Source organism: Gasterosteus aculeatus, chromosome 21 (genome assembly GCF_964276395.1).
Source record: "Gasterosteus aculeatus chromosome 21, fGasAcu3.hap1.1, whole genome shotgun sequence".
Taxonomy (NCBI): Eukaryota; Metazoa; Chordata; class Actinopteri; order Perciformes; family Gasterosteidae; genus Gasterosteus; species Gasterosteus aculeatus.
The window spans coordinates 4,614,685-4,642,534 of record NC_135708.1 but is presented as its reverse complement, the minus strand read 5'-3'; the positions used below and the strand labels follow the sequence as shown (position 1 = coordinate 4,642,534).

Below are 27,850 nucleotides of genomic sequence, written 5' to 3'. Positions count from 1 at the left end.
AAAGAACTAATGGCATTTTTTGTTGAGTCATGTATTTTGTTTAATTTAAACCAATAAACCTGAATTTTTTTTTGAATAACTGTTCTGTTTGGACACACAAGAAAAGATATTGCCATGTTTTTATCATGCAGCATGTTTTTGCCTGAAATAAGGTTCTATGTACGGAAGTTTTCAGTTTTAACTGAATATATTGTCTACATTTCAGTTCTTAATTCACTGTCTCTGCGTAAAATGTTAAAAACCGAATTCTCAAAAATTAAAAAACAAAGAGAATTTGTGGAAAAAATTAAACTGGAATTTGAGAAAAATGAAACAGATTTTATAGGGCCCTACTTACTCTGTGTCATAAGAACGGCGTCCATCTTTGAAGTCAATCCAATGCTCAATAGACCGATCACTCTTCATGGACAAACATCTGGGTTCAGGAGACTTTCCTCTCTGCTGATGTGAACTGAAACACTGAGATTACATCATTATCTAATCATGAAGCATCAGCTCACATGGTGTCCGTCCTCACAGAGACCAAAACAAGGTAAAGGTCCATGACGTGAGGTCTGGATGTGGACCACATGACTCCCTGTAGTGGTTTAGGTCTACTGGTCCTGCTGGTCCCACTGAGAATCAACAGCTCAGTCTTTCAGCTCACTGTTTTCTTCACCAGTCAGTTTGGTTTAGTCCCAACAGGTCTCACCAAGTCCTCCATGGAGCTCTCCCTCCCTCACTGGACACTGCTGAAGGGCCCTGGAGCAAGAAACCCAGAACCTCCACCAGAGAGTCTGGTAGAAACACCTCATCATCAGCCTGAGACCCTCACCTTGCATCTACAGAGGGACCAACGTCTTTGAAGACTATAGGAGGCTTCATAGACCGGTTACTCTTCATGGACACACAGCTGGGTCCAGGTCCAGGTCCTGGTCTCTGATGGATCCTAGTCACACATGTAGAAGCAGAGTCAGTGAGTCAGAGACGTTGGGACATGGAGACGAGTGGAGGACAGTTGGAGATGGTCCTCTCACCTCTGAGCTTTGGTCTGGCTGTCATGTTCCCCACACAGAGGAGCTTCAGAGGGAGGGACTCCGTCCTCTGGGTCCTCAGCCTGATTCATAGCAGAGTCCACACCTTCACACCTTCACACCAACCTGCTGGCAGAGCTCACACGTTATTATCTTCATCAGGACAAACACACAAAGCTCATTCACCTCAACACTAAAACTCTCATGGGACACTTTGTGTTGTTGTCTTGAGACAACGTGTCAAGAGACGTCATTTTAAATTCTCATCCTATAAATGTCGTGTTTCTTTTAAGCGCTTTCCTTTGGCAGGAGGCAGCGGTCCATCAGGACGTTATTTATGTTAAATCACTAAATAGGCCACTAAAACTCAGCATGCAGAATGACAACACGAGATGTGTATCATATATCGCTACGTTTAGCCGCTAGCAAGACACCTCGTTAGCAATGTTAATAAGCTTGTTATAGCACGCTCGTACATTGATGCTAGTATTAAGGGCTCTCGCGATGGCTTCTTTGTAATGTTACTGTGAGCTACAGAGCTGACACTTTTTCACTAAACCTTGGAGTGATATGTTGTCAGGGATGAAGCTGCAGCCGACAGCAGAAACATGAACATGCAAAACAACCTACAATCTCACTCATGTGGGCCTTTATGATCATGAGGTCAGAATGCACACAATTGTACCAAATACACACCTGATGCAATAGGCTACAAGCGACTAGATCACCACTCTTTGCTGTCCTGCTCCTAAATGGTGGAAGGAGGTCTCTGAAGACATCAGGACCACAGAGAGCCTTCACATCTTCAGACTAAAGACACACCTCTTCAGACTCTACCTCCACTAACACACTAACTAACTGTCGCACTTACATTGGACTTATAATGGTTCTTATCTACAGCAAGTTGTAAAGCGGCTTATTTGATGAAAGTGCACCTTGGTTGTTTCTTGTTCTTCTGGGTTTGTGTCCTTATGGTTGAAACGCTCTTATTGTAAGTGGCTTTGGATAAAAGCGTCAGCTAAATGACATGTAATGATTTAAAAGATGAACATTAGCACTCATCTTCCAGCAGATGGAGCTGTGCTGTTTCTCCTCTTCATCTCCTTCAGAGTCTAGAAGTCAGTAAAACAGTCCAGTATCACATGACATGTGTCATGGTCAAATATGTTAGAACATAATGATCACTTTTAGCATAAGATTGTCTATATTGAAGCTTGACGTGTGAAAAGCAGAATGACCCAACGTTTCCATTTGCAGCGGAGTCTAAAGAAAGGAGGGCGAGTCAACTTGCTCTCACACAAACGCTGGAACAAAGGAACTGTCTGTTACTTCATCTCAACCTTCATATCTCACTTCGCAATTTGTCATACTGGCCACTGGAGACGACCTTCATGTGTGTGTATAAAAGCTCAGCGCTGCTCGGAGACGCGTCTCCACAGAGCTCTGTAATACGTGCGCGTGTATTTGACCTCCTGCTAGCAAGAAATCAATTGACTTTTACAACTTTGATCATTCAGCAAGACTTTGTTTTTATTAGATAACCATAGAAATAAATGATTCTCTTCTCCCGAACTAGTTACAATGAAATATTCCACCAGAGTGTTGCTCGGTGTACCGGTACTAGAAATACTAGCGACGTGTCGGTCGCCAACGAACCGGCTCTGAGAGCGACTCTTTGACGCGAACGACGGGAGCCGCTTTGTTTCTCTCTCTCTCAAGCCGCATTTGATTGGTCAATATGTGTGGGGGCGTGTCTCTCACTCAAGCCGCATTTGATTGGCCAATATGTGTGGGGGCGTGTCTCTCTCTCAAGCCACATTTGATTGGTCAATATGTGTGGGGGCGTGTCTGCACTGAGCACAGGGCAGAGGGGCGGGACTTACACACACAGCAGCAGCGAACAGGAGGGAGGAGTCAAGAGAGAAACAGAGCGGTAAAATAAAAGTGAAGAAAGTGAGTGTCAACAGGAAACGCAGCAAAATCTGGACACATGTCAATGACATTGATCTATCTAATGCAGAATGTAGAGTCTGCAAGACTAAAATCTCTATCTTCTCCAAAACAGGGCAGATAATTTCAGAGAGAAGAAACAGGATCAGCCCCTCAAAGCGGAGCCACTTGGTCTCAATGTAAATCTTCGCTGAAGGACAAAACTCTGCATGCTGATTTTTTTTCTTTTTTTTTTACACATTTTAATTTATATTTTGTTGTGTGATTCTGTAAGCTTCTGTATGTTGTTTCACTTTAAATTTGTTAAGTATTAAAAAGTTTAAAATAATTAAAAGTTAGTTAAGTTCATTTGTAAATAGTTAAACGTTTGTTTTTGCACTAATTTATTTTTTTATCACTCTGTAGAGTGTATAAATAAAAGTGTATTTATATAAAAACATTTGACAGTGTTTTTTTTACATCAGTAATTCATATTGCGCATAATTTTACATTATTGTTGGTGATAAATTAATTTAAGCACCAAAAAATCAGAAGAGCCATTTGGGAGCCGAAAGAGCCGGTTCTCTAAAAAGAGGCGTAATTCCCATCACTACCGGGTAAAAGAGGACGTCTGCTTTGTCTCAGACTTCTGGCCCTGATCTGCTTAGAGGGCGTGGCATCACATGAGGGGCGTGTCCTCAACTGTGTTGCTTTCAGGAAACGTCGGCGCTGTGAGAACTATGAATCCACACTTTCTATCCACCATATTCACATTTCAACTTTGATAAACACGACCTTTTAAAACAGATGTGAGGAAAGAGAAGAACGTTTAATCTCACAGAACTAAAACACGTGATGGTCGACATGTGGACGTAAAACCGGACCAGAACCAGTACCGGAAACCATTATTTAGGGTATATATCATGATAAAATACATCAACGCATTATCTTTTTTTAATTCGGCAGAGTCCTGACTACAATAAGCTGGAATCCACATTAAAATACTCCAAACACACCTTTAGCTGGTGGGGAAGAGTCACATATGACGTGCAGGTTTGTCCACAACCTTTGGACCGAGTGGGACATTTTGTCGGTGCTTGAAGCCAAAGAACAGCAGCGAATCGGTGGATTATGAATCATTGAGTGAGACAAAGCCTGCAGAGTTACTGTGAAACACACAGCGAGCCAGCAAAGACACACACACACACACACACACACACACACACGTCTTACCTCTGCCGCTTCTCACGGGAATTATGGATTTAATCAGCTGTTTCTGCAGTGAGGAAAGTCCCCGAGCCGCTTCACCTCCTGCTTCAGGTGTGACACGTGAAACCGCCTCTTTCTCATGACGCGCTCATGTGTGGACTTTTGTCCTCGTGGACTAATGGAACCATTTCTACCACACAAACAAGAAGGGTCAAAGTCCAAATGATAAAGAGTGGAAGTTATGACTTGAGATATGCGCAGTAGTGATGGGAAGTTCGGATCATTTTACCGACTCGGTTTTTTGAATCTCGTTCAGTAATAATGTGGTGGAAGACTTTGCACAGACAATCGTTAAGTAAGAAACAAAGGCTCTGAGTCAAGTATGTCTTTTCTCCTTTTATTTCCTTGCAAAGGAAAAAGGGTCACAACAGCTACGTGGTCAGTAGACTGTCAAGAACCTTCTTTTTGCCCCCAACACATCGAGGCAGTTCTTATACCTAAGTTTAGATATCGGTGGCGTCAACAGAAACCTTTGACCATCTTGTTGAGTCTCTACAGCCAGGGTACTGGGAACATCTTGTCCATGTGAGACACGTCAGCTCTTTGACCGTGTCCTTGCTCTCCCAACATGCTAAAACAAAGGTGGTCATAGACATAACAAACACTTTGTTCAGTCTCTACAGCTATGCCGCTGGAAACATCTAATCCAAGAGGGAGACATCAGTTCTTATGTCAGGGCCTTTGTGATCCAACCACTTGCAACTAATAAACTGGTTATACAAATGAAGCATTTAAAAGGGTCACATATCATTTTCCCATTACATTCAACTCTTTTGATTACATAATAATCACAAACTATGCAATCAATTTAGAATGACTACTCTAAAAATTTACCATCTGATATCTACCACATCAAATATCACAAACATGAACATCTGGAAATCGCTCACAAAACTTTGCCTGCCACAGAACAAAAACTCCCTAAAAAAACCCTCCGAAATGGGAAAATAGGAAGAAATCTGTTAGGAGAAGAAGACTGGAAACCTTCTCACAGGATTTGAGCGTTACACCCCAGATGTCATGTGTACAGTATTGAAATAAAAAGAAATGAAAACATGTTTAAATCACAATACGGGAACTTGATCCCCTTTCACACCTTGCACCACTCTTTAGGCAGCGGACTACGGAATCACAAAAAGATGCTGAGATACAATGAAACTGAAGCAAGCAATAATATGAATAAAACTGTCGTGGCACAAACGACTACTGTGTCTATGTGGAGGGGTCCTGGCCGTGTTACAAAGTAACGCTTTACTGTAATTCCACTACTTTTAGAGGTAACGAGCATGTAACGAAGTATTTTTATAAATAAATTAACGGAGTTACAATTACTGAGATTGAAACGAGTTCGTTACTCGCGTTACTCTGTTTTGTGACGCGAAGCGGAGGGCGAATAGTAAGTAAACAGCTGCCTGTCAGCACTAAATAGTTGTGGCCACCAAACGTTGTGTGTCACAGAAAAGTTGCGTACGTGCACGTAAACCGCATCGCGTCGCTCATGATGAAAGAGCGCAGGATGCTGCATGTTGTGACTTTATGCTACATGTACAATCACTGTTATAGTCGTATCCTATACGCGGGTTATCTAAATCGATACAAATGCACGGAGACGAGGATGCAGTGCAAGTTAGCCCGGTGAGCACAAGACGTAATTTCAACGTTGAAATATGGTTGAAATCGGGTTGAAATGAGGTCTGAACGTCTAAGACCTCATTTCAACGTCTTTTCAACCGACTAAAAATGGGATGAAACATCAACGTGCCAGAAAACGTCAATTTGTTTGCATATGTGTCATGATGTAACGTAAGGTTGAAATATGGACGATATTAACGTTAAGATTTTCATAATAATTAATGAACTGGTCGGCGAAATTTGGACTACGCGAAGGTGTAATTTCAACGTATTTAATATTTCACTTAAAACGTCATAACGGCGAAATTTGGACTACGCGAAGGTGTAATTTCAACGTATTTAATATTTCACTTAAAACGTCATAAATATGAAACTACGGACTGCGTGCTGTTAATAAGATGCGTTTAAGACATAATAATGCGGGCAGGTTCAAACATTACTTGTAAACACGTGACTCCGCTCACATCTGTAACGCGCATGCGCGAGTTCTTAGACGCCTGCAGAGCTCCGAGCGGACGCAGCACGAGGCGAAGTTACGGCAGCAGAGCGACATGAACGGGCTGATAGAACCACGACTACCGGCTCCACTGCTCTGTAAGTACGGGAGTGTTTGGATGAAGCACACATGGAACTATAACCGGGTGTTTTACTTGTGCTGCCCACCCGATACGGGAAGGACATCCCTTTTTGTTAAGCTAGTTAGCGTTAGCGCAGGTAGTTTGCTAGTTAGCATGCTAGCGTGCAGCATGACGACCTGGACCAAAAGTAAACATCCCAGAATATTTTTCGTGTGTTTGGTGTTACTAATGCGTTAGATTGTTGCTGTACCCATAAATATTATTGCATTTCACATTGAAAATACGTTTTTAAAGCAATGGGGCTAAATACAGATTGCAAGGGTGAAGGGCTGAATTCAACAAGTTGTGCTCTGTAAACAAGAGGCCAACACATTGTAAGTTACTGCTGCTTAAAGCATGATACTGTGTAATATACCTGGAAATGTTACTCCAGAAATACCATAAGTTGCAGATGAATTGTTACCTTGTTTATAATGTAATAAGTAAACCATCTATAAATGAGGGTTCTAACACCTGCTGCTGTTATTATTATTAGTTTATTACTGTCATCATAAACCCAAATGACCAACTTTGCCTTTGTGCTTTCCCTCCTCACAGGTTTCTGTGGGTGGTGGTTGTATCTGATGGAGGTTACGTCTGATGATGGTTGTCCCTGCACTGGTCCTGCCTTACCCCTGGCTTAGTAATCCACAATATTAGAATCATTTCTGTTGTAGGAATTGGATGTTCTGTACATCTGTAAGTTGTTCATACTCTACACACCTACTGCCTTGCTGTTTTCTCCTCAGGTTTCTCCAGGTTGAAGGTTTTTTACATTTTGGGGTTTAGGATGTTGCATGTTTACAGATTGCAAAGCTGAACAAAATAAAATGATTTGAATTGAATAAACATGTTGACCAGAGGAATCTGCTCTCTGCACTCTGACTCCCTTTACACAAAGAATCCTCAAGTGAGGATGAGGGAGACGCAGCTGATTTCAGGTATACTATCCCAACTCAAGTGACTCACAGCCACATCTTGTTACAGAATCTAAAAATGAAGTTCAAATAATTCAGAAAAATGGTCTACAAACACAGAATTGTTGTTGTTGAACACAGAAATGTTGTTTCTGCACTTTTAAATCCATAGTTTATTTCTCTGAAATATATATTTTACTTTTGTATTGTTTTTATTTAGGACAAAGTTTACCACCGATATTATAAATCACGTTGAAAACGGGTCTATACGTGAACGTCTTTTCAACGTCTACAAATAGACGTTGAAACAACTTTCACTTTTAAACCATTTTGCAACGTCTTTTCAACGTCGGGCCACAGACGTCTTTTAAACGTTGTTTCAACGGATAAATTGCTCGCTGGAAACTGGAAAAGTTACATACTTGTACATACATAGTCACAGTTGTCATGTTAGCCCTTAACAAGGACAAACACATTATTTTATTAATTTGTATTTATTATAAATATAACACTATACATATAACAACACTTTTCCTAATTAAAAACAATACAAAAATAAAATATATATTTCAGGGAAATAAACTATGGAATTAAAAGTGCAGAAAAAACATGGACAGGTTAGTTAGCCAGTGTGCATCTCTTCTACAAGGCCACCAGACATCCAGGCGACCTGAAATCGGACTAAGTATCTCTTTCTTTAAACCAAGCTAGTCTGCTAAACTTGCTGTTGATTCTAGTGTCTTAAGTTAATTTGATTGCTGATTTGCTTTAGTTTTTGTCGTCTCACGACCAGTTCTCTTTGTTTGAAGTTATCTTGGTTGCTAGTTTGCTCAAGCTCTTTCAGTCTTTTAGTGCCAGTTTGTGTTCTAGATTCTACTATTAAGTTAACTGCCAGTGTGCCCTCCTAACTCTGCTAGGGTTTGACCTGATCTAATTAGATCAGGTCAAATTGTAAGTGGCTTTGGATAAAAGCGTCAGCTAAATGACATGTGATGTGATGTGATGTCTCAAGTCGAAGTGTCCCTGAGCAAGACACATAACCCCTCATTGCTCCCCGGGCCAAATGTAAAAAAGAAAGTGTAATGTAAGTGGCTTTGGGTAAAAGCGTCTGCTAAATGACCTGTAATGTAACAGTGGAGGTTTTTACACGGTAACACTTTAATTGGTTTCCTTCCTTTTAGGCAGCAATTACTGTCAGTTCATTTCTATGAAACACAACTTGCAAAGACTTCAGGACAACCATGTCTGAGCAGTACTTGCTTATGCAGTGATGTCGGTTTAACTTAAAGGGAGGAAACCAGTGATCAATAAGTAACTTCACTTTAACCAAAGTCTGCATGAGAGTAGAAAACGCATGTCATTTCTGAGAAAGTCACTAGTGTGAGTTCACGGGGTCACTGACCTGTGGTGTGCGCTGTACATCACATGCTCTTGGAAAGAGAAGGGGAATTGTGTCTTTCCTCTCAGTTAGCAAAGGCCAGATCAGCGTCTCTTTTAAGCCCCTTCGTAACTGTTTAACCCGTCTTGAGCTTCTTCCAAGTTCCTGCAAATCATTTGCATTACGAAAAGGAAAGCCGCCTTACTAATCTTTAACTACTTAACTAGCGCGAAACAATCAACTCACCAACATCTGTGTGCAGCACAAAAAAGACACAATGTGAACATTGTGAGTCTGAACCTCAACGCTCATTTGTCTGTCTGGTTTAAATGATCTGTTAAAGTACAGATGAGAATACTCACTGCGTGGAGCACCAGCTTGTCCAGCAGCATCTTCTGTTCTCACATGTGACTTGAGGCAAATCCCAAGACAGTGACAACTCATTGGTATTGTTCTTTCCTTCAGATGACAATTCTTCTGTACCCTCCAGCTAATAAGGACCATTAGAATAGATTGTCTAATTTCTCAAGATTTGCATTATATTCAGAATCTATAGAATAAATTGCGATAGAACAACTTGTCAATAACCTTCAATTACACGGCTGACAACAGCCTGAGATCTTAAACCACATGTAAAATAATCTCATTTCTCGTCACATCCTCAAAAAAACCATTTTACTTAATTATCAGTCACTATAATTAGATGCTTTAAATATTGCTTCAGCACGCTGGTTTAAATGAGCAAACAGTGTGATTTTAGTGTTATATATCTGACATCAGGTATTACTTGCCCCAAATCGGTATCATTCCAATCTTTCTGTAAAAATGTACATTACCACTTTGACTGTCTTGCGGATATCGAGGTCAGCACAGTCCTTGATATGTTCATCATGACTTCTTCTGGGCTTCCACCAAAGAGCACATGCAGAACAGCTGGGCTGAGTCCTCCAAGGCCCGGCCCATCATGGAGGAACGAATGAGCAATCATTCAGCCAGCACCAACAAAGAAGTCACTCTCCAAAAGGCACCGCGAGGTGGAGGAATCAGGTGATCTTGTTCACCCTCAGAAAGAAGAGCTCCTCCTGGTACTTAAATGAGAAGAGAAAAGGAGCATCGAAAAGGGCAGAATGATTCAGTTGATTCAGCACCTGTTTGGGCATCTACATGCCACCTTGCATGATTCAGTCATATGATTGTAGCCAAGTGCATGCAGGGAACGATAAGCACGCCATTCATCACTAATGATGTTTGATCCTATCCTGACATGATGCGCATTCAGTGGCACAAGGTCCTCTTCTTTCTACAAGGCGCAGCACCGGCTTCGCTCTCTTGCTCCTCTGCTGCTGCACACCAAGCACGCCGAAGACCCATTTCCGTCTTCTCCATGCCACCCATTCTTCCTCTCCCATACTGTTAAAAAACAATGGAAAGAAACGTAAATAGCTCATGTGGTGTATTGAACAACTACATGATGACCTATGATGAACTAAATGTAAGAAATCAATGTATTTTTACTTTTTACAGTGTCATCATATACAAATTACATGTTAACGACAAAGGTTGTTTAGTTTTTCATATATGAAAAACCATATGAGAATACTTATACATGCAGACTGAAAGTAGACTGAGAGCGAAAGCTTTATGGTACAAGAAACCAAAAACATTCATTTTAATGAAAAGGTCTGCAGACCTTCCTTAGTTTTGTGCCCATCTTGGAGAGGGTTACAGCAATATCGTCCTCCACCATATCAACCTGTCTGAGACGAAGGCCCTGTGCAAATCTATAGAATACGTCACACACACATCATCCTGCTAAACTCACTTATTTGTCCTCTTCCTTCTCTTTCCGCTTCTTTTCCCGCTACTGAGCTTTTATTTTGAAGGCAGACAGTAAAACCGAAGAATCCGGTTTAAGGTAGCGGGCGGCTGACAGCTTACACCTGCTTACACACACACGTACACACCCACACACACACACACACACAGACAAGACCGGGGGTCGTTGACGATGACGGTGAGGGTGATCATTCCTGAAGTAGCCGTGTCGCATTTGCAGGTCAGACACCGCCATGTTGCACAATGACCGAGCTGTTCTGGAGAACTACCACGTCAGTGCTGCATATCGCCTTCTACAGCACAGTGATGACACAAACATTCTGTCTAATCTCTCCAAAGACGAGTGGAGGTAAGAGAAGAGCGCTGCAGCTGAAGGGACGTCCTTTTTTACTGCTGTTTCCATTCAATGACTTCAAATAATAATTCACTGTACAATACAACCCCCAGATTACAGTGCAAGTCATTGCTTCTAAAATACTGCCTCCTACTGGTGCTTAGAGGGAGCTACAGCTGATGATACCAGGGAGTAACACGTCACCTTATTTTACAGTCAAGCAGAATCACATGACTCATTTTAGGGACAAGTTGAGTAGTTTGGGGCAGAGTTGCATCGATCTGGCACTGCATTGCTGCAGAAATATAGAAGTGACAGCAACAGGATGAAAGCATCTCAGTCTCCTCTGATTAAACTTTCCCCAAGCTTCATCTAAGATTCCTTCTGTAGGGAGCATGAATGTTTTACTGCCTGCCCTCTTTCAGAGAGCTTCGGGCTCTGGTGGTGGAGATGGTGTTGGCCACAGACATGTCCTGCCACTTCCAGCAGATCAACGGGATGAAAAGCCACCTGCAGCAACATGAGGCGTGAGTGTTTCACGTCTGGGTCCGTCCCGCCTCATGCTGCCAGTCACTCCAGTCCTTCACAATGCTGAAACTATCAAACCATGATTGTTTCTGCTTTGCAACCCTTCACGCGCCGCGTCCACTAACTGGACTGGACTTGCAGGCCCGACAAAGCAAAGGCCTCGTCCCTGCTACTGCACACTGCTGACATCAGCCACCCTGCCAAACGCTGGGACCTCCATCATCGCTGGACCACATCCCTTCTGGAGGAGTTCTTTAGACAGGTGACCACTTTGAATCAATGAGCGGCCTTTTCATTTATGCAGTACTCCACATGGCTCTGCACTAGTGACGAATAAGAAGAAGACAAAGTTTGGACCTAGTTTGTTTTCAGAGGTAAAATAAGCAGACGAGTACTCTGGGTGTAACATAAGATAAACCAGCGCTGCCGCTCGCAGCTCACCACCTGCTAACAATAGTTGATTGTATACATTCATTAGAATAAGGTTTAGTCTTTGTACATGTGAATTAGTAATGAGGTAGTAGAAGACGCTCAGCACCTTCTGGTGGACTTGTCCTCCAGTAGCAGGCAGTCAGTGGTTGTTCATGTGAGACAATGACTTAGGAGGAAGGCGTGTAGGGAGGGGAGGAGATGAACTGTGGCTGAAAACATGTCGACAGTCCGAATCCACTCAGCGAGGAAACATTACAACAACAGGATGATTGTACATGTAGTCTGAAGTGCTGAAGCAGCCATGTGGGTCCAGATAAGATCATTGGTCACACTGAGACAATCTTAAGTACAAAAGGAAGAGATACTAACTAATAACGCTGCGGAAGTGCTACTGAAGTAACATGTACTACATGTAAAGGCAAATCCACATTCTATGTACAAATGACACAGGAATGAGAAATGAGCAAACAGATGGTGACGTGTTGTGTTGGTGAGCCTTGATGGCAGCACCTTGTAACGCTGCTTTGTCTACTCGTTTTTAGGGGGATAAAGAAGCGGAGCTGGGTCTACCGTTCTCTCCTCTCTGTGACCGCAAACCCACCACGGTGGCACAGTCTCAGATTGGTAACATAGAATAAGAATCATTTACACCACGAAGCTGCTTGTTTGTTTATCTGCTATCTAATGAACAGTCTGCTCCAGTGTACCTCTGTTATGGAAACCGTTGTCCCAGTATATCGATTCATTTGGGAGAAAAGTTCAGATGTTTATACGCTGGACCAACATTCGTATCTAGTTGTTGTGCGTGTGGAAGTAGCATGAAAACTAAGTGATTATTTAGTTACTATCAAATAGTAAAAACATGTCAACACAAATTAGAATCAACAAGGTGAAGTGAATGTGTTAAGTGGGCGTGTCTTCCGTATCCGGCAGGATTCATTGACTTCATGGTGGAACCAACATTTACAGTGCTGACAGAAATGATGGAGAAAACTGTGACTCCGCTTGTTGAGGAGGCATCGCGATCTGGAACGGCTGCCTTCAGACGCTGGAGGTGACAAACAGAAGATTACAAACACTTATTTTAGATGATCCTGTGGTGTAGATCAGCCGTCCCCAACCTGCTCCCGTCTTCCCCTCACGGACCATCGGCTGACGTCCTCATCTCATCAGATCGCTACTACCAAGACAGGAAGTCACAGATAGAAACTAAAACAAACCTTCAAAAGGCCCAATTTCAATTGTTTCCATGTGTCCATTCTGGGCCACCGTAGGAACATGACCACCCTCCCTAGATAGTTTTCACACTATTAAAAACCAGCATATAGTAAGAATCTATTCAAGTTCCATCAACAGATCCCCGATACGCTACACACTGTTTATTTAAGGAAACTAGTACTTTAATACACTAAAACCTTAAGCATGAACAGCACGGCTGCATTATCATCTAAACACGCTAGGAAACAATATTTACATCCGTTTACATGTCAACACGTTGATGCTTTTACTTTGAAGGGTAACGTTGACTGCGTTGCTTTGTCCAATAAGAGGCACCAGCTTTCTACCTCAACACGTCTGACAGGATGTGTGTTTGTGTGCACGTGTCTACACTGTCCACAGTGACCACAGTGTCAGTGGCAGTGATGGAAAGAGGTCCAGTGTGAAGAGTACAGGCTCAGAGGGCAGCTGCTCTCTGACCACGGTGGACTTCAAGGGCTTCAAGGTCACATGGAACAAGGAGATTCACCACAACAGGGAGACGTGGAAGAACCAGGCAACCAAAGGTGCCCATACTTACCACCTGGTATCATCTGTCACTCTCTACAGGGCTCCTTCCAGTCCGGGGGGCCACATTATCAAACACACATCTGAGAAGCAGCTAAGCGTATTAGCTGTGAGAAGACATTGTAGCACTGCTTACTTTATCATGTCCTTATTTAATACACGCATGTCCATGGAGTAATTACCTTCTGACAAATACAGGTACAGTCTGGGTTTTACTTCCTTCTGATAATCATGTGAATCAGCCTGTGAGCAGCAGCAGCTTCATCCTAACGTCTTCTGAGTGCTGCAGTGATGTCAAATGAAGCAACATCATAGAGAATATTGCTTTTGTTAATGCGTGTTGGTGTTCTGGAAGACCTGGAGGAAAAGGTCCAGAAGGAGGCAGGGGAGAGTGGCCGGCAAGAGAAGGACACAGCAGAGGAGACACAGCCAAAGGGACACAATTCAGGACAGGAGATGAAGACAGAGGTGGAGGGTCAGGTGGTGTTGGAGAGCAGGGTGCAGCAGGAGGTACAAACGCCCAAAGAGGAGGAAGGAGGAAATAATCCAGGTGGACCTTCAGCATCAGGCCCAAAGAACACAGAGGCAAAGCCTGAGGAGCACACTGAGAAGCAGCCGTGCCACAATGGTCAGCATCCCCAGAGTGTACTTAGTAGTACTGTGCTCAGGTACACTAAAACTAGTAGGACTATACTTTGACTCATTTTCACAGTATGTATTTGTTCATTCAGGAAATTAGTAAAAAATACTGTAAAAAGGTATCAAACTAATTTGTAGTTCAATATTCAACATTTACACACAAATGTGGTGAATAAAAGTGTAACAATCTTATTTGTTATCAAATTATCACACATTATTAAAGTTAAAAAGCAATGGCACCTGTTGACATCTGGCAGGTTCCTGTTTATCAGCTGGTAGAAACATTAAACTATTCAAATTAATAGTATTTAATAAATAATAACGGGGCACCACCCTGGGATCAGGGGCCAATAACCAGACTATAAATGAGTTGTCTCACTGTTGGTGTTCACCCAATGCGTCAATAGTCAAAGTTCTGTTTGACGGTTTGAATTCATAGAAGAGTTTTGAGATGATTATTATATAAGGGGGATGAAGGACTGCTGGAGAAGAGCTTCTACTTCATTCATAGGACCTCACTGAAGGCCCACGGCACGCCACTGATATATATATATATATATATATATATATATATATACATAATAGATATATGGATAGATAGATATAGATATATAGATATATATATATATATATATATATATATATATATATATATATAGATATAGATATATATATATATATATATATATATATATATATAGATATAGATATATATATATATATATATACAGATGGATGTGACCCATGAGCCGATACCAATGAATAGTTATGAGGATGTACGTACTGTGTCTTTGGGCTTGTTTTTATCTTCTTATTCTGAAAGAGTTGAGATCATTATTTTCTCCAGCAACATCTCATTGGATGATGATGCATCCATGACGCCTTCTGCCAGCAGACGCATTAAAATGAGCCTATGAATTACACTCACGCATTTACTTTGTCTGCGATGCTTTGCCAGGCGTGTGGTCCTTGCAGGGGGGTTGTGCCATGATTACTCAACTCACATCGTTTTCTACAGCACAAGAACACAAATTGGCCTCAGAAGGCTTCACAGTCTGTACACATGCGACATCCTCTGTCCTGAAACTCTCACATCGGCTCAGGAAAGATGAAAAAGCATCAACAAAGGGAAGAAACCTTTAGAGCACATATGTCAAAGTCTCCCGCCGGATGACTTATTGTGAGAATCACAGAACGGTCCTCACGCATGCGCAGCCACTTCTGCTCCTTTTATATTGAACGTCAGCCCCTCCATATGATTTTAATGGTCCGGCCAGCGTTCCATCCAAGTGGGCCGAACCTGAAATGAGTTTTACACCCCTGCTTTAGAGAGACAGACGAAGTCCCTCTGCGATAGAGAAGAGTCCATCTGTCTCTCCCCAAAGATGCTTGTGCCCCTCTGCAGGAGAACAGAACTTCCATTTCTCCGTCCCAGCAGGGCCTCAGCCTGACCGCCCTCTGATGCATTACACCAAGAGACCCAGCTACTCCGGATGGTCAGGTCAAAGGTCAATGAGATGCGGCCCATTGTTCTGCTGACGTCCCTCTCCTTTTTTCCCTTTTGGGGACCTGCTACTCTTAAATGACTTCTCACATCATTTCCTTATGTGTTTTTGGTTTTATTATTTAAATGTACGTTGATGAAATTAACGTATAATACTGTACATATTATTCTGTATATAGTAGGCTTTCCTATTGTTTTTCCTGTTCAGTAATATTCTCATTTTATGTCACTGCTGAATCTTCTCTCCTGATATTGTCTGAAATCATCTTGTCTAAATAACTCATTACAATGTTAACATTGAGTATTTTGTGGTTCTATGATAATCAAAGGTTTACATCTGATCTCCATCAGTTTACTGTAAAGATCCTGTAGTTGTACACAATGTGTCAGAAAACAGCTGGCTCTGCTAATTGTATTTAAAAACTGTGATGTGATTTATTATGTAGAGAGAGAATGTAGAATAGGAGATGATAACAAGAACTGTGCCAGTGGGCCTCCAGCAAAGTGCCTGTGACAGAGCCAGTGATGAGGTGGCGTGACAGGAAATCAGCTACGCTCATCAACGGCCTCACATGTGGATATCAGGACAGCATGAAGCCTGTAGAGCTAAACACACATATCTACCCACTACAGCTGTGGTCAAACGTTTACATACACTTGTAAAGAACATGATGTCATGGCTCTCCTTGAGTTTCCTCTTATTCCTACAAGTCTGATTTTCCTCTGATAGAAGAATCTGTTCCAATCACTCTGTCACAACAACATTCATGAGGTTTGGTTCTTTTAGGACTTAATTATGGGTTAACAGAGAACATGACACAATCAGCTGGGTCATAAATAAACATACAGCAGTGATAATATTTGTCCTTTGGCCATTTTCACTTCTATTAGGCGCTTTTGGTGGCCGTCCACAAGCTTCTCGTTGAATCTTTGACCGCTCCTCTGGACAACAGAATTGGTGCTGTTCAGTTAAATGTGAAGGCTCTCTGACATGGACTTGTTTCTTCAGCATTGTTCACATCCACCAGCACCAGATCCATTGGCAGCATAATACTACCACCACCGTGCTTGGCGGTGGACATGGGGGGTATTCCAGAAAGGAGGTTCAACAAACTCTGAGTCTATCCCTGAACTCCGAGTTGACTTACTCTGAGTATCCGCTTCCAGACCAGCTGATCTGCGTTAGTTCATTCATTTTTTGGTTTCGTCTGACCACAGAACTTTCCTCCAGAAGGTCTCATCTTGGTCCACGTGATCAGCAGCAAACTTCAGTCGAGCCTTAAGGTGGCGCTTTTGGAGCAAGAGCTTCCTTCCTGCACGGCAGCCTCTCCGTCCATGGAGATGCCAAACACGACTGTGGACATGGACACTGTGTTCCAGCAGCTTCTACTTCTTGGCAGATCTGCATTTTGGTGGTTCTCTGTTGACTCTTCCCCCTCCTGACCAATGTTCTCTCAGCAGCAGGTGATAGCTTGTGTTTTCTTCCTGATGGTGACAAAACAGCGTCGTGCTCTTTATACTTACAAACTACTGTTTGCACTGTTGCTCTTGGGACCTGCAGCTGCTTTGAAATGGCTCCAAGTCACTTTCCAGACTTGTTCAAGTCAATGATTCGCTTTGTCAGATCCATGCTGAGCTCCTTTGACTTTCCCATTGTAGCGTTTGTGGGCGTTTGTATCCAATGAGCTCTATTTAAATGCCTCAGAGTCACCAGCTGTAGTCACTCATAAGCACTCACAAGAGGTTAAGAGGCCATGAAGCTCATTGCATTGACACAACGTTCTAAGGCACCAAAATTGCTAATTCATGTTGCTGTATGTAGATTTTACACCCAGCAGATTTGATCACTTTTATTTATATATATATTTCTGTCCAACACACACTTTCAATACTCCACTTTGTGAGGAGATAAACTCCACCCTGTTATCAAATGTGTGCTTGTGCTTTGTGTGTTTTTGTTGGTGACTTAAGTGTGATATTTGGTGCAGAATGAAAGCTTCAAGTTGCACCTGAAGTAGCGAGCTCAGTAGTTTGTGTTGTTGTGAGACGGCTCTGCGTGAAGGTTAATAAGGTTAATAAAGCAACTTATTCATTACTCATTTCTTTACTTACTCACTTCCTTCTTCAACATGCTGCACCACCAATGTTTCCTCTGTGCTATTGACACAGCAACAGGGCTGTAGAATAAATACAGATATTATGGAGGAAACAGTACAAAAGTCAATAGTACAGCATCTTTAAAAAGGATCAGAGTATTTCATGTCAAAAGAAATAATACAGCGTGTTGAAAGCATCTTTATTTGATGGCCTGTTTAAACATGTACAGTTGTTTCCAATAAAAGTCATTTATTAACATTAGAGCCAAACAATTCTATTTCTGTTAAAGTAACACATGGAGTAAATGTTGTAAATGACATTATAGGGAATAAAAACACAAGTAACGCATATTCAATATTTCCTTGAGAGGTTTGCTGAACCATTAAAAAGCTTCTTGTTCAAAACAAACCTGATTATGTGAAATTAGATTTGATTTCACTCAACAGATTTAGAAAGATTTGAAGTTAAAATGGGCTCAAAAAGAATTACACATTCATATTTTCCTTCTTCACCTTGTTTTTATTATTGCTGATGAAGCGCACACACACATAAGGACACATTTGTCTCATATGGGGGGACAGATGAAAGAGCGTCTTATAAAATGTCTCCTTGAACACATAAAGATGAAGATTAAAGCCTAATTAGGAGCCAATATCTAAATGATCATCTATTGATTGAAGGAGCACAGCAGCATTAAGCTGAGCTCTTTCACACTTCCATCTGAGTCCCAGAGAGCTGTGGACCCCCCAGAGTCCAGACCAGCTCAGGTACCCCTCACCTGCTCCACCTGCATCTACACCCACATGAACCACCATCAGCTGTACAGACTGAACTATGTGGTGAGCAGAGAGGAAGGTTCTCCACCAGGAGGAGACTCTCCCTCCTGAAGAGGACACAGAAACACTGAGGAACCATAAGACCTGAAACTGAACCCAGGATAAAGAGGTTCAGTGAATGTGGTGCTGAAGGTGTGGAGGTGGATCAGTGTGTCAGAAGAGACTCTGTAGAAGGACAGAGAGCCAGCAGGACAGTCCACATACACTGCTACTCTACCAGAGGGGGAGGAGGAGGAGGATAAGAGGGAGGAGTAGAAGGAGGAGGAGGAGGTGATGAATGTTTCTGTCTTATTGTGACGGACATAGTAAAATCCATCAGAGCAGATCAGACTCCAGGACTGATCATTGTGTCCAAACATACAGTCATCACGGTTTCCTTTCCTCCTGATTCCTCTGTAACTCACTGATACATCAATGTATCCTCTCCACTTGACCTCCCAGTAACAGCGACCAGTCAGACCAGTTCTACACAGCAGCTGATCCCAGCGGTCAAATCTGTCTGGATGATCAGGATATGACTGATCCTCCTTCACACATGTCACCTTCCTGTTGTTGTCAGACAGTTTGAGTTGTTTGTTTACTGTGTTTGTGTCGATTGTGAGTTCACAGGAATCTGATGAGAGAACAAGACACAATACAGCTGCAGTTATTAATCATGTGTTCATCTACTGACACGTTGATGATGACGTCACAGAGGTGAATGAGTGATGTCACAGTGTGAAGATGGTTGAATCTTCATGAATCAAAGCACACTTACACTTCCTCAGACCTGGTGTCAACCATCGGACTCCATCAGGCTCCACCCTGAAAGGAGGAGGGGGGTCAGAGCAGCATGGAGACATGGACATTACATCACTCTCACACACAGCTTTGTCCTTCATGTCCACATGGAGCACCTCTTCTTCTTCTACCACTACTTACAGACGACCACAGACTGTCAGTCAGGCGCCACACAGCGACGAGGTGCTGGAATATATTCATGAAGAAGATGAATGGATAACAAATAAGAAATGGACCTGTCACTGTACTTTCACCAGATGTGAATTCAAACGGGAGAAATGACGTCATGCTACAGATCAAGCTTCATGGGACGTGTGCAAAGGAACATTCACATTAAACTGTTTCATAAAGATAAAGCAGATACAGACCATTCAGTATTCACACAATGTGCACGTTTCCATGTTGTCCCCATTTGTGGACAATGTCTCTCCCTGTGGTTCGCTGGAGTCCCAAAACTTTACAAATGGCTTTGTCACCTTTTCCACACTGATGGATCTCAATGACTTTGTTCCTCATTTGTTCCTGAATGTCTTTGGATCGCAGCCTGATGTCTCGCTTGTGAGGATCTTGTGGTCTACTTCACTTTGTCAGGCAGCTCCTATTTAAGTGATTTCTAGATTGAGAACGGCTGTGGCTGGAGAAATGGAACTGGGCTTTCCAAAGATGTGATGAACCTCACTTCATTTATGTTTTCATCACTTTTTCACACAGGGCCATTTAGGTTTGGATTCTTTTCTCCCCTTAATGATAAAAACTGCATTTTGTGTTTACTTGCGTTATCTGTGTCTAATATTTACATTAGTTTGATGATCTGAAACATTTAAGTGTGACATGCAGGCATGAAAACGGGTCACGGGTGAAAAGGTGAGAAGGATGTTTCCCCTCTAGGGGTTTTCAGCTGGTTTTGTCCCAGGGACCAACATTCTGAATAGAAAGTCACTGGCCTGTAACCGCCCCCCCACATATTCCGCCTGTAGCACTTGTCAGTGGAATCTCTTCCATATTCTTCTGGATATTCAAGTGACTGAATCTCTTCAGCTGGACGCATCGGTCTTAATGTGCCGGTAATGATGGTAAATGATGCTTGTAGCTGGTTGTCATCTACGCTCCACTACGGTTACATAAAGGTGGCGTTTGTGTTTTCACAACGTTTTATCTCATAATTTAGACTTTCTATCCCCTTTCTTCAGTGCGGAAATGGGCTTCTATAGTTGTGTGAATGCATCACTCCAGCCAATCCAAAGACGGGGTTTGTAACCAATCAGGTGTAGAGACCATGGTGACTGGCTCCGCCCCCTTACTGTCAGAAAGAACAACAGCGAGCGCGTAGAAAACTCCTTCGAGCGCGAGCAGAGATTCTCCTCGCGAGCAACGAAGGTCACGTTCAAAAGTCCGTCTCACGAGAGATATTTATTTATTTATATATTTATTTATTTATTTATTTGTTTATTTGCTCGCGGATGTTTGATTTACGCGCATCAACCCTATTTGCGCTCTGGAATTTTGGCAGTGATTTGCTGCCATACCCCCCCCAAAAAAAGGTGAGGGATTTTCATGCCTGAACATGAAAGAAATGAGGAATCAGGAAGGCAGCAAACACTTTGGGCCGGTTTCGGAGACAAGGCTCAAGCCTAGTCCCAGACTAAAATGCTGTTTGAGCTGGCTTAACTGAAATTCACTTGCACAGACGTAGCTTAAAATACTCGTGGATTAAGCCTGTTCTGGATTAAACAAAGCCGATTGCAAAATTGAGCATTAGAGCTACTCCAGGACTAAATTGGACTGAATTGAAGCTTAAACTAATCTGCCAAGGAGGCAGGTTTAACTCCCGCTTAGTAGGCTAGGCTACTGTTTGTGAAACTGAGCTTGGATTGTTTGGGAGCATGGACTATTTGGAATATCTAAATGAGGACCAACATGCACGACAAAGGCCAGCCAGACGAATACTGCTGGATAGGAGTGATCCATTGAATCAGTTTGATGAAATAACTTTTCGAGACCGCTTTCGTATGCACAAGGAAAATGCATTGGAGATAATTACTTTGCTTGAGCCTAGACTTTCCTCTCTGTCTCAAAGAGGAAGGCCTGTGTCCAATCAACTGCAAGTTCTGATCACTTTGAGGTTCTTGGCATGTGGAATCTTTCATCGTGAAACTGGTGATTTGTGTGGTGTCAGTGAACCAACTGTATGTAGAATAGTTCACAAAGTCTGCAGTGCCATTTGTGAACTGAGGAGTCTTTACATCAAGTTCCCTGATGCTGCTGGGCAAGCCAACTATAAAGTGCAATTCTATGAATATGGGCACTTTCCAGGAGTGATTGGCTGTATAGACGGATGTCATGTTCCCATCAAGTGTCCATCAACTCCTGATGCAGAGGAATACAGGAATCGTAAGAACTGTTTTTCAATCAATGTTCAGGGTGTATGCACTCCTAATTTGGAGTTTTCAAACATTGTTGCCCGTTGGAAAGGTGCAACCCATGATTCAAGGATTTTTCTCAACTCTTCATTGTGTGCACAATTTGAGAGTGGACAACATAGTGGACTACTACTTGGTTATAGTGGATATGGTCAGAGTAACTATTTATTCACACCACATCTAAATCCCACAACAGCTGAGCAGCAAAGGTACAACAGAGCTCATATCCGTACTAGAGGGATGATCGAGCGTATGTTTGGAGTATGGAAAACTCGATTCCAGTGCTTACGAAATACGATTCGTTTCAAGCCAAGAAGATGCTGCAAAGTGATCATTGCTACAGCTGTGCTGCACAACTACCTGAAGCAGCATGGCTGTCCTGACCTGCCAATGGAAGATCAGGATGATGCAGATGTGCCCATGGTGGCAGAGGCAGCCAATGACCAGCGAGGACTTGCACACAGAGCTGCTTTCACAGTGCAGCACTTCAGCATTTAAATATGGAATGTATCCATTATGGTATGGTGGTGCTTGCATACTGTTTCTGTACAAAATTACAATAATGTAGCAAAATTAAACTAGTGAACCAAGTCGGGTAAAATGTAGTTTGTGATGATTAATACTCACTCACACGCCAAATGACAATACATTTATTTTTATTTTTCACAATTCCTCATATTCACCATGGCTACTAGTATGCAGAATTCTTTTTATAGCCCTCTCTCCCAATTTCATATCCAGTTCAACCTCTAGAATTCTCATTTTCATTTCATGTTCTTCTTTTAAATATTCAATTTTACGCTCATGAAATTCTCTGGCTAACTTTTCATGCATAGTTATCTTTTTTGGTCTCTGTTGGATGGTAGCCGCTTCATCTCCCAGGGGTGCCATAGCAGATGTGGAGGGTTCAGGCTCGTTGTGAACTGGCTCTTGATTGGTTTCCTCTGGAAAAAAAGACCACTGTTCCAAACTCAAATCAACTAATATGGTCCTGTAACCAATTTACTTCCTAAGGTATATTTACCATTTGTGCTCAGTTCTCCATGTTCACTGTCCAAATGGTCATTGTCTGGTATACCATCCAGAGGTTGCTGGTGCTCTATTATACCAGACAGCAAGTCACCCAATTCATCACATGTGTCCTTTATTGGTGGTCCACCACCTGTAATAAATCGCTCTCTTCTGCTTGCTGCATTCTCTTTTTTTAATCCCAGTTTAATGTTCTTCCATAGAACCTATGAAGGCAGATATCATTCATTAGTTTTCTTTTTTGATGTCACAAAAATAGTAATATGGGAAATCTGAAATACTGGTACTGATAAGGCATAATAAAAATAAGTTTGTCTCCTGATAATTTAGGTCATGGTGGAGAAATGATTGTATATTTCTTTCCCCCTCACATATAGGTATGGATTTTCCTTTGTGCAACATATCTTACTCTACCACCATGTTTAACATGCATATGCCCCTTTAAAATAGGTTACTATCCTTTTAAACAGGATATTCATTCAATGTGAATGCTACAAGCAGCAGGAGTATTGTATTTGGGTAGGCCATAAATAAGCAGGGTATAGGCAACAGGAAACAAACACATATTTTTGTGCCTAATAATGAAGATTAACTCACCTGCAGTTGTTGTACTGTTCTTGTGGTGACATCTTCATTTGCATTGAATTCTTTGCCAATTGCAGTCCAAGCACTTCTTTTCTTATGTTCAATAGCAGCAGTATGGATTTTGCTTTCAATGACTGGATGGTTCGATACAATTAGTTTTAGTAGTGCTTTTTCATGCTCACTATAATTTTTGGAGCGAATTCTCTTTGCCTCTGACATTGTGTTGTCTCAAAATTCACTGCAACAATGGTGTTTCATACTCCATTTCAGGTTTTCATGAGCACAATTGGACCAACAGCCTGTGCTTCCACTTAGTCTAATGAGGCTTGAACCAGGTGTTCTCATTAAGCTTACTCCAGGACTCCATAGTCTCAGACTAACTAAGCCAAATTTATGCCATGTTCATGCAAGCCACTTAAATAGCCAGGATTAACTAGTCTGATTTAGGCCTACTTCAGTCTTGATTTAAGCCCTGTCTCCGAAACCGGCCCTTTATCACACAACTGTAACACATAAAAGCAGAAGCCATTTTCCAGTGAGGCTGAATGAGGCGAGTCGGAGGACGTCCACGTTGTCCCATTGATCAGGTGGACTGCAGTGTCTCCCCGTTGTACTACTTCATGGGGGGGCACCCCTGTTATAATGATGGAAACACTGAACTGGCTTCGGTCGCTTATCAAAACATCGGCCAAATAAGGTCGCGGGACAGAATCTCCTCGCGCCGCGTCTAAGTATCCCCCCCCTCCTTCGTCCAAGCCGTAGTCCCTAGCAACAGATAGCGGTGCCATAGCAGTGCAACTGTCGTCTTCCTCGTTGCTTTAATACAGGGGTGTCCAAAGTACGGCCCGCGGGCCAACTGCGGCCCGGGATCCATTTTTTATTGGCCCGCTGCAAATTATAGAAATAGAATGGAATGTGGCCCACACATGAAACTTGCCCTTGACTGTATTGTAGTTCTTAGTTTGACCAGTAGGTGGAGCTACTCACTAGCTGCAGTCCTAATGCAGCTTCTCCACAAAAAAAATGTTTCAAATTTCCGCGACGACAAAATGGCAGAAGCAAAGAAACGCAAGATAGCAAGTGAATGCAGAACATTTCAAACACGGTGGGAAAATGAATATTTCTTCAAAGAAGTCAAGGAGAAGTGTGTCTGTTTGATTTGCAATGAAACGGTTGCAGTGATGAAAGAGTCCAATGTACGACGACACTACGAAACCAAGCATCCGACCTTCACGTCCTACACTGCTGCTGAGCGAGAGGACAAAGTCCAGCACATGGCAGCTAACCTGCAGGCTCAACAACAGTACTTTTACCCTGCTAACAACACACAAGAAAACGCTACAATAGCTAGCTATGAGGTAGCTCAACTCATAGCGCGCCGCGGGAAAGCTTTCTCAGACGCTGACTTGGTTAAACAGTGCCTCATTAAAGTCGCTGGAATAATGTGCCCGGAAAAGATGCAGGAATTCAACAACGTGAGCATGTCCACAAACACAATTGTGCGTTGAATGGAAGACTTGTCAGCTAACATACAGAATCAAGTGTCACATAAAGCTTGTGCTTTTGACTTTTACTCCATTGCATGTGATGAAAGATGCAACAGACGCCGCAAAACTGTTCATTTCTTTGCGGGGAGTTGACGATAACTTTTGCATCACGGAGGAGCTGCTTGATCTTCGGAGTCTAAAAGGCACAACAACGGGTGAGGACATTTTTGAAGCTGCGTCAGGTGCAATTGACAAGATGGAACTTAAATGGGACGAGCTGTGTGGAGTTGCAACGGACGGGGCTCCCGCTATGACAGGCGAGCCCAAAGGAATGGCATCTATGGTGTGCGCCAAGGTGCCAGAGAGTGGAGGCGAGGCTGTAAAATTGCACTGTATCATCCACCAAGAAGCTCTCTGTGCCAAGACAGTCCAGCTTGGCGATGTGATGACCACAGTTGTGAAAATTATCAACATAATTCGAGCACGAGGGCTCTACCACAGAGAATTAAGCTTTCCTATCTGATGTCGATGCTGAATACGGGGACGTACTCTATCATTGTGACGTGCGCTGGCTTAGTCGCGGCTCCGTGCTGAAGCGGTTTTATTCCCTTATTGCCTTTCTAGTTGATCTTACTGGTCATCTGAACTCACTGAACAAGAGCCTACAAGGCAAAGACCAGCTTGTACCACAACTTTCTGTGCGAAGCTTCGTCTTTTTGAGACACAACTACGCAACTTCAACCTTGCGCACTTCCCTACGCTGTCCGAAATCAAACGTGCTCATCCAAAGGCCGACCTCTCTGCTAAAAAGGGGAAATATGTTTCTGTGATCACAACTCTTATGACACAATTCAATCAGCGCTTCCAAGATGTTTCTGTCATTGAGAAAGACATCAAGCTGTTCTCAACTCCCTTCCTGCTGGATGCAGAAGAAGTGGAAGAGAGTCTGCAATTAGAACTCATCGAGATGCAGCTCCTCTCCCTACCCGACTTCTACCGGAGCTTGGAAAAGGCCAAGTTTCCTCTGATGCGACGCCACGCAAAAAGAATGACCAGTCTGTTTGGCACAACATACATATGCGAGCAAACATTTTCTCTCCCTTTTGGTTAATGGAGAGATGTGATTTATGCAGTTTTTTTTCTTTAAGTTCATTCAATTATCAAGAATAATTTACCTACATTTGATTGATTTTATTTGAAAATAGATAAATGAAAACCCATACGTAGAAAGATGTGATGTATGCAGTTTTTTCTGTAAGTATAATAAATTATCAAGCATAATTGACCTACATTTGATTGATTGATTTGTATTACTGTTAATACACTAGAGGTGATATACCTTAACTTTAGTGAGCGGCTCAACCTTTCACATATTTTTCTGTATGTGGCCGTCAGTGAAAAAAGTTTGGCCCCCCTGCTTTAATACGTGGAACACTTCCTGCATCTCGCTCTCGCTCGCCCCTCGCGTCCAGTAGTCGTATTACACTGTTTAACGTTCCCGTCTTCCTCGGTGGTTTGATTTAACGGTCTCACTTCCGCCCCGCTGCTCTCGCTCGCCCCCTAGTGTGATAACCGGCACTCCGCTTGTTGTTGCGCGCAACCGCACCGCCGTTCCTTCACTGCACCCCCCTCGTCTCCCCCCCTCTCTCTCTCTCTCACCCCCTCTGTGCTCACACACACACACACACACACACACACACTCTGGTTTTGATTGCTTGTTTAGTGAGTAGGTTTAAAATAAGTGTTATGGGGATTGTTGGTTGCAGTTATAGGTGATCTTGATCGGTGTTCCTGTGAGTTAATAAACCCTGTTATACTTTAAAGAACCGTTTTCCTGTGTTTACTTGTGCATTTATATGGTGGTGACCGTTGACATACATCGCCAGTGCTCGAACTTAACTCCTTCCAACATCTTCACTCTCAAGGAGTGAATATCAATTATGAGACTTGATTTATAGTATTGGTTATTGGTCCCTGTTAGCTCAGGGTGGTGCCCCGTTATTTATTCATTCTGAGAAGTATCTTAGTGATTATTAATAATTCTATTAATGTCCATAAGTTAGTTCCTCATTTGCTAGTAACCTAATACGACCCCCTAGCCGCTCCCAACACTTCTCATCCAACCACAATCACATTCACTCCATCCGGATGGCAACATTTATCTGGATAGGGTGTTTTTTTGGTATGTTCTGTTCATTTCTACGATATAGTTGATACTAATTCCAGGTCCACCATCCGCTGTTGGTTCTTCACTGAGCGTCTGTGGGCGACTGTCACCTGTAGCTTCAACAAGTCCACTCTTATCATCCAGGGAACCGTCTCTCAGTGCAAAGCACCAAAAGCAGGTGAAGCTGAACTCCTTTAAAACACCAAACGTTCCTCCTGTGATGATCCATCAAGACGCTTTGAACAGATTGTTTCTCTGACTGTTTGTCTCTTAATAATAATGTCTGGACTAAAGGACAAACACACACTGGAGGCAGAGGACCAGCATCTAAACATCCAAGTGGTGTTTGACTTGTTAAGAGCCCACAAACCTGCAGCGTGACCACGTTGACTCATATCAACCCACCATGATGCCGTCAACGTGTCAGGAGACACTGTCCTCTCTTATAACACGGAGACAAAGCTCCAGAGAAACAAGGTTTTCATCACCTTCCTCCCTGTTCAGGCTCATCCTGGCTACTGTTCCTCACTACTTCTGTCTGTGTTGATGGTCTCATGTGGGACACAAACAGTTTGATGAGTCTCTGGTAGTTTGAGGTCAGCTTGGTGTGTCAGGGTCTTATTAACCAGGCTGACA

The 27,850-nt window shown here is 42.6% G+C and overlaps 1 protein-coding gene and 2 long non-coding RNA genes across 5 annotated transcripts in view; all 3 read right to left on the bottom strand.

The window, feature by feature from the left end:
• LOC144390247 (protein NLRC3-like) overlaps positions 1-27,850 on the bottom strand; it is a 69,892-nt gene that overhangs the window by 33,979 nt on the left and 8,063 nt on the right. The window lies entirely within an intron of this gene.
• Positions 319-27,839, bottom strand: LOC144390337 (uncharacterized). Of its 2 annotated transcripts, XR_013454357.1 has the most exons (4): positions 22,971-27,839; positions 1,017-1,142; positions 815-928; positions 319-451 (listed from the first exon to the last, which is right to left on the bottom strand). It is a non-coding gene; the product is annotated as an uncharacterized LOC144390337 (long non-coding RNA). The 2 variants fall into 2 exon arrangements; XR_013454358.1 differs by lacking the exons at positions 319-451; positions 815-928; positions 1,017-1,142 and adding an exon at positions 21,937-22,890.
• Positions 18,096-20,965, bottom strand: LOC144390378 (uncharacterized). Its single transcript, XR_013454414.1, has 2 exons — positions 19,504-20,965; positions 18,096-19,359 (listed from the first exon to the last, which is right to left on the bottom strand). It is a non-coding gene; the product is annotated as an uncharacterized LOC144390378 (long non-coding RNA).